General features: G+C 39.7%; 1 protein-coding gene and 1 pseudogene across 1 annotated transcript in view; both read left to right on the top strand.

The window, feature by feature from the left end:
* Positions 1–9,954, top strand: part of SCIN (scinderin) — an 85,259-nt gene that overhangs the window by 39,085 nt on the left and 36,220 nt on the right. The window lies entirely within an intron of this gene.
* Positions 786–6,733, top strand: LOC106736392 (TNF receptor-associated factor 6-like; annotated as a pseudogene).

The following is a 9,954-nucleotide window of genomic DNA, read 5'->3' on the forward strand; positions in this document are numbered from 1 at the left end:
GAGTTTAAGCCACTGGGTCCGAGACTCGAACCGCAGTCAATTACATGGGAGTCCAGCGACATAGCCATTATGCTAACTGCCGGTCTCCAAAGAATTAATTTTTTAATCAAGGACTAGTGGCATCATATACATCCTAATTGTAGAGAAAATTCAAAAAAGGGAAGGGATTACTATGTCCTTTGTTTTCTTCTCAGCATTATCCACTATTTCTTTGCTGATTGCATGAGAGACTAACCTCTAGGTTTTGCTTGAAGAGGAATATATAGATCTGTCTTCGACTTGTAGTTTTAAATAAAATATAAAACTTGGCAAGGGTACATTATCAAGACACATAGACTGCATAATGACATAACTAGATCATGACACAACAAGTAATAAGAAATGTTAAGTCCACAAGGAGGTATGCAAGCAAGAACTTCAATGGTAAAATAATTATGTAAAGAATTAGAATAGTTATGTGTAGGGTCATACAAAGGATGGAGAATAATGCTTTGCCTAGGGCAAAATTTGACTTACATATTCATCAGTAAAAAAAGGGATGTGTGCTCTAACTTTTGTTGAAGTCTCATTAGGTGCTGGTAGTAGTAACAATAACTTTACATACATTGATTTGCTTAATTATTATCATAATAATTGAGTGGTATTAATTATTATACCATTTTAAATGTGGGAACAAGACCACAGAGCCTCTTAGTAGTTTCTCCATCCAGCTCAGGCTACCTGATCCTGAAAAATGAAAAGGGTTTCAAAAAGACAAAAGGGAAACCCAAAGGCAAAGATTGGACATGTTCACAGATCTGATAGAAATATGCAAAGTAGATTTGCAGTCTTACAGGAAAAGGTAGATAGTATAAAATAGTTACGTGTAACTATTTTATAGTTTATATATGCCCTGGGAAGTTAAGGTGAGAATTAGAAATGCTTGAAAGACCTGTCCTGATGGTTGAGGATCAACCAGACTAGCAAAGCTGGTGCAACTGAACACTGGAATCTTATCATTGAAGTGGCCCAGAGGTCATTTAAAATATGTAACACTAGCACTTCTCTCAGAATAAATCAATCAGAATTTCAAGAGATTAGATTCAGACAGTGGAATTTTTTTTTTAATAACTGCCCAGATGGTACTGATATGTAGCAGTTTTGAAAACTGCTCTAGTTCAATAGGCATTCTAGGTTATGTATTTTAATAAACTGTGAATTAGCTTTCCATGTGTAGTAACCTGTAAGTTAACTTTCTACATAATAGTAACTTGTGAACCAGCTTTCCATGTTAGAGTAACTTAGGAGTTAACTTTCTTGCAAGTTTGACTCTATGTCTGACCTCCAATATGCTGAGGTTACTGTAATACTGAAGCTCGGCACTTCACCATGATCATTTCTCCAAAGTCATAGCATTCTCTGAATCTTCTAGAGCTACACTGTCCTTACAGTATCCCCAAGACATTTAAAATTCAGTCACATTAGCCACATTTCAGGTGTTCAGTGGCTACAGGAAGCAAGGGGTGACTGTGTTAGATAGCACAGATAAAGAATATTTCATCATCATAGAACATTCTGTTGCACAACACTGCACTAGATAAGACAATAGGGGCAGAAAACAGGTGGTCCCTTTCCTGTCCATCATGAAGGGTAGTGGCTGACATTCCTATAACAAAAGGTTGGGAAGAAAAATACATAATGATAGTTTTACATGTCACAGGAGCCTTCAAACTGAAGACCCAAAGATACAGGGTAAGTTATCTAGTTTCATGTATAGGTTTGGTGAATCAGGGACAGATGTGTAGAAACGTGATTGGAGAAAATGGGTCTGAGCTAATGGAAATAGTCTGAATGGGGAAACCCAGCAAGGCCTATTTAGATTCTTTTTGGCTTCTGCCTATTCTTCCTTCCAAGTATGGAGGACAGGCCTCTGGAATGAGACTCTTAATTTCTTTATGCAGAGGATCCTAAATATTTATGACCAGTATTGTGCAGTAATGTAAGGGGAAGATTAGAATAATATATTTAGGCTTTTTAGCTGGCTTTGGGATAAAGAATATCTGATTTCTGTGACCTGCCTTGGGGAAGAGAAACCTCAGTTTCTATAACTTTCCTCTGGGAGGAATGAGAAGAGAGAGGAAGGCAGGAGAAGGTCAGAGAGAAACTCTGCCTCTGAGATCTGCATTTTGAGATATGTCTTCTCAGCCTCAACCATAGCTAAATCTCTCTTGCAGACCCCAATTCACTTTATTCTTTTTTTAAATTTAACATTTTCCTCCATTATTATTATCCTTTTTAAAAAATAATTATTGACTTAATTTCATTTATCATCATTATTTTTTAATTTGACTAGAGAGAGACAAAGGAAGATAGGGAAAGTGAGAAAGCAGGCTGCCAGATACAGGACTCAAACCATAGTTGGCCATGTGGGAGTCCAGCACTTCAAACACCATGCCACCTGCCAGCCCCTCACTTTGTTCTTTCATCCCAGCATGTGTATCACATGCCTTCTCTCCCAAAGTAAATTTATCCACTATTTAATGTACTAGATTACCCTTTATTTGTTTTGTCAATAAAAGGATAAAGTATTTTAGCAGCAGGGAAGCACATTGATGAGAGGAGAAGCAGAGAAAATACTGGAATCTCACATCCAGCTTAGGTGTGGCTGTCTAAATAAGGCCTCAGCTTTCCTCAGAATTGCCAGTCATTCTGTATGTCCGTGGATCTTCCCCATTACCAAATATTTGTCTTACTTAAGGCATAAAGTGCCTTGCAGCAAATACATCAGACAAAGGAAGATAGGGAAAGTGAGAAAGCAGGCTGCCAGATACAGGACTCAAACCATAGTTGGCCATGTGGGAGTCCAGCACTTCAAACACCATGCCACCTGCCAGCCCCTCACTTTGTTCTTTCATCCCAGCATGTGTATCACATGCCTTCTCTCCCAAAGTAAATTTATCCACTATTTAATGTACTAGATTACCCTTTATTTGTTTTGTCAATAAAAGGATAAAGTATTTTAGCAGCAGGGAAGCACATTGATGAGAGGAGAAGCAGAGAAAATACTGGAATCTCACATCCAGCTTAGGTGTGGCTGTCTAAATAAGGCCTCAGCTTTCCTCAGAATTGCCAGTCATTCTGTATGTCCGTGGATCTTCCCCATTACCAAATATTTGTCTTACTTAAGGCATAAAGTGCCTTGCAGCAAATACATCATATCAAGTATTCACTTCACTTTTACAATTAATTTCTATGCTCCATATGCTTGCAGTCTACTGATTGTTTTTCAGTCAGTGAAAGAAGACACAAAAGTTACTGAGATTAAAATGTTCTCTTTTGGAAACTAGGAATTTATTCTACTTTTAGGGAAAACAGAAATAGAGCCTTCTGTTCCAGAGTAATTAAGCTAAGAAGAATGGGATGCTCATTTTCTGTATAAAGAGAACACATACTTGCTTTATTATTTATGAAATATGGATCTAAGGCACAACTCCTGCCTTCTCCCAGCGTTATTTTTCTAATCAAGCTGAAGTAATTATGATACTGCTTCTACCTACCTCTCTGAGCTCTCAAGGGAAACATGTAAGACCCTCTATGTTAAATGCCTTTAGGACTAAACACTAACATGGAACATATTATCCAGATTTGGAGTTTTGAGTTATGTATTTTCCTTTTCCGAGTCCCTTATTATTTCCCTTTCTCTATGACACAATTTAAATACTTACTGAGCATCCAAACATCCTACTTTTCTGTATAATGTTAAAGGACAGAAAGTGAATACTGAGAATGCACAAAAAATATAAATGTTGCAATTTTGTATCCAAAATAGGTGGGGCTGGCCAAAAGGCTAAAAATAAGTAAGCAAATAAAAACAGATGCACATGCTGTGAAAAGGAAGGATTAAGAACATAGAGCAAAGCCAACAGGTGCTAAAGCAATTGTGCAACAATCTGCAGTGCTGGACACACATGAGAAGGTCCTGGGTTCAGCTCCTGAGGCATCCCTATACACGGTGGTGGGCGGGTACATGTACACCTGTAATCTGGGCTGTCTGAGGCTGGGGTGGATTGAAGCGTGAGGACCCTTTTGGAGAATGCCTGTCTCTTTGTGTCAAGGAAGAAATTTTAAAAATAAAATAAACCTTAAAAATTAAAAAAATAACAGGGCACAAAAAATTATGTCTTAACTGTCTGGTCCTTCTTCCCAAAGAAAATAATTTCTTTATAGGCCTGCTTAAGTTTTAAAATAAGTTTCAGTGGGTCATATAAGGGAGTTAAAGGGTAAATACAAAGGGTGGTCTTTATGTAGATCATGAGAACCTAGAAATTCTGAGTCAGGAGATTGTGAATTCAAAGCTAGAATTATGTAATAAAAATATCTAACTTATTTTAAGTTGAAGTCTTGTTAAAGGCAAACAGCAGTGGAAAAGAAGATCTAATTAGGCAGAGAACAAAATTTTATTCACACAAATTTTCAACCTTTTTAATGTACTTGAAGTACTGTCTTATGTTGATAAACATTTCCATTATGATATTGACAAAACATAGAAGAAACTTTATCATTTAATATTTACGTTTTGATCAATATTTCTATTTTTCTATTTATTTCACGCCTATAACAAACTAGTACCTGTACGTCATCTTATGAATCACTTAATTTCTAGCTGGAGATTTTTTTTTTTAAGTTTACTTTTTTCTTTCTCCCATGAGTGAGACAGAGAGAAAAAGAAATACACAAAGACAGATATACCCAACAGGGTCTTTCATTCCACCATCCAACCCCAGACACAGTCTGCTCTAGATCATGAACACACTAGCACCTGGTGTGCTCAGGGATGTTTCCTGAAGTGAATCTAGAACCCTCCTTTGTGCATCAGCCTTGCAGAATGCTGTTACTGTCCTGCGCCCTACATGAAGATTTAAGGCCCCTGGATTACTGAACCATTTCTAGGTCTTTATGAATACTTCTTTGATCAAAATGGATTGAGTGTCCTGGGAAGCCTAAGGTAAACCGTAAGCTAAAAAGAAGTTTGTTTGTTTTGCCTAATAAAAGTCTTGGGAGAGAGGGTGGAAACGGTGTCCCAGGGTGGGTCTCAGGCTGCCAGTGGCCAGCGAGCGTGGAGGAGCAGCCTGAGGTGCTGGAGAGTGACATCCGGGTGGCCTGACCTCGGTAATCAGAACTCGGAACTCGGTGCTGGTCCTGTTCCTGTTCTGGCTCCTGCGCCTTTGCTGAGAAGTGTTGTGGGATCCTGACCTTCCAGCCTGGCCCCCCAGTTGCTAATGGGTGACTGTGAGTCTGCTACACCATGAAAACAGCTGTGAATCCAGCCAGCCTGAGAGCGACTGCTGTGCAGCCATGGGCACCTCTTGTGGCACAGCAGCAAAGGATGACGGCGTGAGTGGAACTGCCAGCACAGGGAACCTCTCCAGCTCTTTCATGGAAGAGATCCAGGGGTATGACGTAGAATTTGACCCATCCCTAGAAAACAAGTATGAGTGCAACGTTGTGGGAAGCAGTGCAGACCCTGTGCTGCCACAGGTTCTGCAAAGCCTGCATCATCAAATACATAAGGTCATCAAGTACATTGTAAGTTTGCTCTTATAAACTATCCCCAATACCAGAGCCCCTTCCAGAAATGCCAACTTGATATTCACATTCTCAAGAATTGTCCAAGGAGGCAGGTCATGTGTACAAACTCTGCTATATTGATGGCATCTGAAGATAAAGGGATCCATGACCAGAACTGTCCTTTGGCAAGTATCTGTGAATACTACAATACCATGCTCATCAGAGAACAGATGCCTAATCATTATGATCTAGATTGCCCTGTGGTCCCAATTCCATGCACATTCAGCACTTTTGGTTACCATGAAAAGATGCAGAGGAACCACTTGGCATGCCATCTACAAGATAATATCCAGTCGCACATGAGAATGCTGGCCCAGGCTGTTCCTAGTTTGAGCCTTGCTCTGACTTCTAAACCTCAGCATGATCTGCTTCCATATAATTCTGCACCCCAGCCTCAGGTTTCCTGTCTGTGTCATCTGGAGGTCCAGAAATCCCAGGATACTATTCAACCTTGTAAGACAAGATCATCAGATCTGGGAGCTGACTGCTAAAATGGAAACTCAGAGTATGTTCGTAAGCGACCTCAAAGGAACTATTTGAACCTTTGAGGACAAAGTCACTGAAATTGAAGTGGAGCAGTGCAATGGGATTTATGTCTGGAAGACTGGCAACTTTGGGATGCACTTGAACTCTCAGAAAGAGGATAAACTTGTTGTCATCCATAGCCCTGGTACAAACTGTGCATGCACGTGTACCCTCATTTATCCACTGCTCAGTGCTGTGCAAACTATCCATCCCTCTTTGCCCACACAACACAAGGAGAGTATGACAGCCACCTCCCTTAGTCCTTCCAGGGAACAGTACACCTTATGATTCTGGATCAGTCCGAAGCACCAGTAAGGCAAAAATCATGAAGAAATAGTGGATGCCAAACCAGAGATGCTTGCCTTCCAGCAACCCAAAATCCCATGGAACCTATAAGGCTTCAGCTGTGTAGCTTTTATGCATCTGGAAGCCCTAAAACAAAGAATCTTCATTAAGGATGATACATTATTAGTGCACTATGAGGTCTGTACCCGCTTCGATGGATAGCCTCCAGAGGGAGAACTTCCAGCCATCCCCTCGTTTATTTAAAAAGAAAACTATTCACAGAAAACAGTACCGTTCCTTGCCCCATTCTGAATAACACGCAAATCAAAACAGGCAGTGGGAAAGTTGCATCGGTCTCAGTATCGTCAGTTCAATGACTTTCTGGTACAAAGATCTAAGGCAGTTTTTTCTTGGACATGTACATGTTCCATGCTTTTACAAAAATATTACATCTGACATGCTTGTGGCAGCAGCTGATTTAAGATTAGGATACCTCTTTGTTGTACTTTTGTGGACTTTTGCCCCAGGTTATTTACTTATCAGAGAGCCTAGAGTCCTAGTACTCAGTCTTAAACTTTTACCACAATGAATTTTCCTTAATACTTCAGCTTATTTTGGGAACTAGAAGTTGGTGTAATGGTTATATCGCTGGACTCCCATGTAGTCGACCATGGTTCGAGTCCCGGACCTAGTGGCTTAACCTCACGTCAGGCACATGTACATGCGTGCCCAGGATCCTGAGAGGAGAATGGAGAAGGGACTGTAGTGTGGCCATTCCCCCTGGGGGTGATTTTTCACTTTCTGTCTCTCTGTCTCTGTCTTTCTGGTGAGCATATGCACCCTATTGCAAAAACCTCTCCAAAAACAAAATGAAACTTCAGTTTATTTTTATAGTGTTATATGTAATATATTAAACTTAAGAATAATCACTACTGCCTTGTGCCAGTGCCAATGAGAAGAGCTACTGCTCTAGAAAGTTGAGTTCTCATTTTATTTGACCTTCCTCCTGATTTCAGAAGATTTTTTTTTTTTTTTTTGAGAGGTTTTTGCTATAGGGCATGTGTGCTTGCCAGAAAGACAGAGAAAGAAAGAAAGACAGAAATAGAGAAATCATCCCCCAGTGGGGATGACCACACTGCAATCCCTTCTCCTCCATTCTCCTCTTGGGATCTTGGGCACGCACGCACACACGCCAGTGTGAGTTTAAGCCAAGGTCTGGGATTTGAACTGCGATCGACTACATGGGAATCCAGCCACATAGCCATTACACTAACTGCTGGTCCCTTGATTTCAGAAGATTTGAACCATGATTCTTGGAAGGCTTAAGTTCTCATTCACCCCATTTTTCCCCCCGGAAGGTTAACTAAGGATACTCAGAGACTAGTTTAAAACCAAATATAATCTTTCTGACAGTGTCAACATGTTGTCTGTTGAACTATGTGTGTTGAAGTAAGTCATTCTGCTTTGCTTACATGTGTTTTAACCTGAGACCATGAAGCAGCCTCTTCCAAAGTTTATCATGCTGAGGACCATGTGGATACCAACTGCTGGTGTTAGGCTCTGTAATCCTTTTGTTGTTCAGTGAGTGCAGAGTGAATTCCACAGCTCTGCATGCGTCTCTGTCCCATGCGTATAGGACAAGGAAACACAGTCACCAACATAAAAATAAGAGACTCAATTAGTATACTGGTATGCCATCTCATTGGTGGTGACAGACCTGTATGAGCCACAGTTTTCAACTCTTTTGAATACCTTTTGGTTTAGCTGACTTAAATTAAACAAAGTTAAATTGCTAAAAACAATTTCTTAAAACTTGGGAGATCATTGGAGTATATGAAAAGTCACCAAAAGTAAGAGGTCACAGTGGTTGTATCAGCCACTGGAGTTGTGACTGACTCAGCTCCAGTAGGTTGCTTTAGTTCAGTAATTCACTGCAGGTCCAGAAGGTCCTAGGTATCATCAAAGTAACCAGATGTGCCTAAGAAGCAGGGATGCTCTCTGTCCTGCTGTGTCTTTGTAAAAAGCCTGTATATACAAAATCTGGTGGAATGTGGTTTTCAGGGAGTCCCACAACTAAGGCAGGCCCTGATAAAAGTTTCAAAGGATCCATCCCCTATGCTGTTTACACAAGATTATTTCAAGCTGTCTGGTAATGAGAGCTTGAATTTTATCTCCAGAGAGGCCAAAGCAGATCACCAACCAGGCCCAAGATCAGCCTTACTTTCAGGAGGAAGCTAGGAGACCTTATCTGTGGAGAGAAGTCTGCTTTTTGGTTCTAGGTTCCCCCAGCAAGTTTCACTTCGACCTTTCTTTTTTACACTTCCCCCCATTTTTCCTCCCCAGCCCACCTTTAGGGTCCTGCTTTGGCAAGTTTGATACAGAGTGAAAACAAAGATCAGAGACTCTATCCTGCACCACCCTCAGTACCACAGGCCCTACTGATTACTAGTTTACTTCCTGTTGCTCCTCCAGAGTCATTCAAACACACCCCTTCTGGCATGCCCTCTGGGGTTCTCCCTCTAAGGGGAACATGTGCTGCTGCTCTCTGTGATTGTTAACAGTGCATGTAGAATTCTGAAGTTATACTTAAAAAGTAAATGATATTTTTTGTAGCATATTTGAATAGAAAAAGCCTGAAGAAAACATTAAAATATTTTTGATGGCTTTAAAAAAAGTCTTGGTTATTTCATTTATTAATGAAATGAAAAAAAATACATGTTCGTTGTTGAAATTTTGCAAAATAAAATAATCACAATAGAGCAGAAACATCATGCAAGTCCTACCTCTGGGGGGAAAAATTCAAATTCTTTCTAATCTTTATATTTTAAAAACATAGTTCTGTTTTTATCCAAAAGAGTTTAAACTCTAGATAATGCTTTGTGATTTGAATTTTTACTTAAAATATTGTGAACATTTTTCTTATCATCAAATAATTTTTATAATGTTTTAACGTCCATGTTGCTTTCCATTATATGGCTATTTATTCAATCCTTTGAATGTTGGGTATTTAAATGGTTTTCATTTTTTAATATTATGAAATGTTGGGGACCAGCAGTTAGCATAATGGCTATGTTGCTGGACTCCCACATAGTCTACCGCGGTTCGAGTCCCAGACCCAGTCACTTAAACTCACACTGGGCACCTGTGCTTGCGTGCCCAAGATCCCAAGAGGAGAATGGAAGAGAAGGGATAGCAGCATGGCCAGCCCCCCTGGGGGGGGGGTGATTTCTCACTTTCTGTCTCTCTGTCTCACTCTGTCTGTCTGGCGAGCGCACGCGCCCTATAGCAAAAACAAAAAAACAAAAAACAAAATGAAAAATCCTCTCCAAAAAAAGAAAAAACATTATGAAATGTTGTAATGAACATTTACACACTTAATTTTTCACATATTTTAGTTAATTTCTCTGAATAAAGTAATAGAATAGGATATTGGGTTTAATAATGCTAAATAATTTTAAATAATGCATGCTTTTAAGATTTGGTAAATAACTTTTTTCTTTTTTTTTTTTTTTTTGAGAGGTTTTCGCTATAGGACGT

Source organism: Tupaia chinensis, unplaced genomic scaffold (assembly GCF_000334495.1).
Source record: "Tupaia chinensis unplaced genomic scaffold, TupChi_1.0 Scaffold139677_1, whole genome shotgun sequence".
NCBI lineage: Eukaryota > Metazoa > Chordata > Mammalia > Scandentia > Tupaiidae > Tupaia > Tupaia belangeri.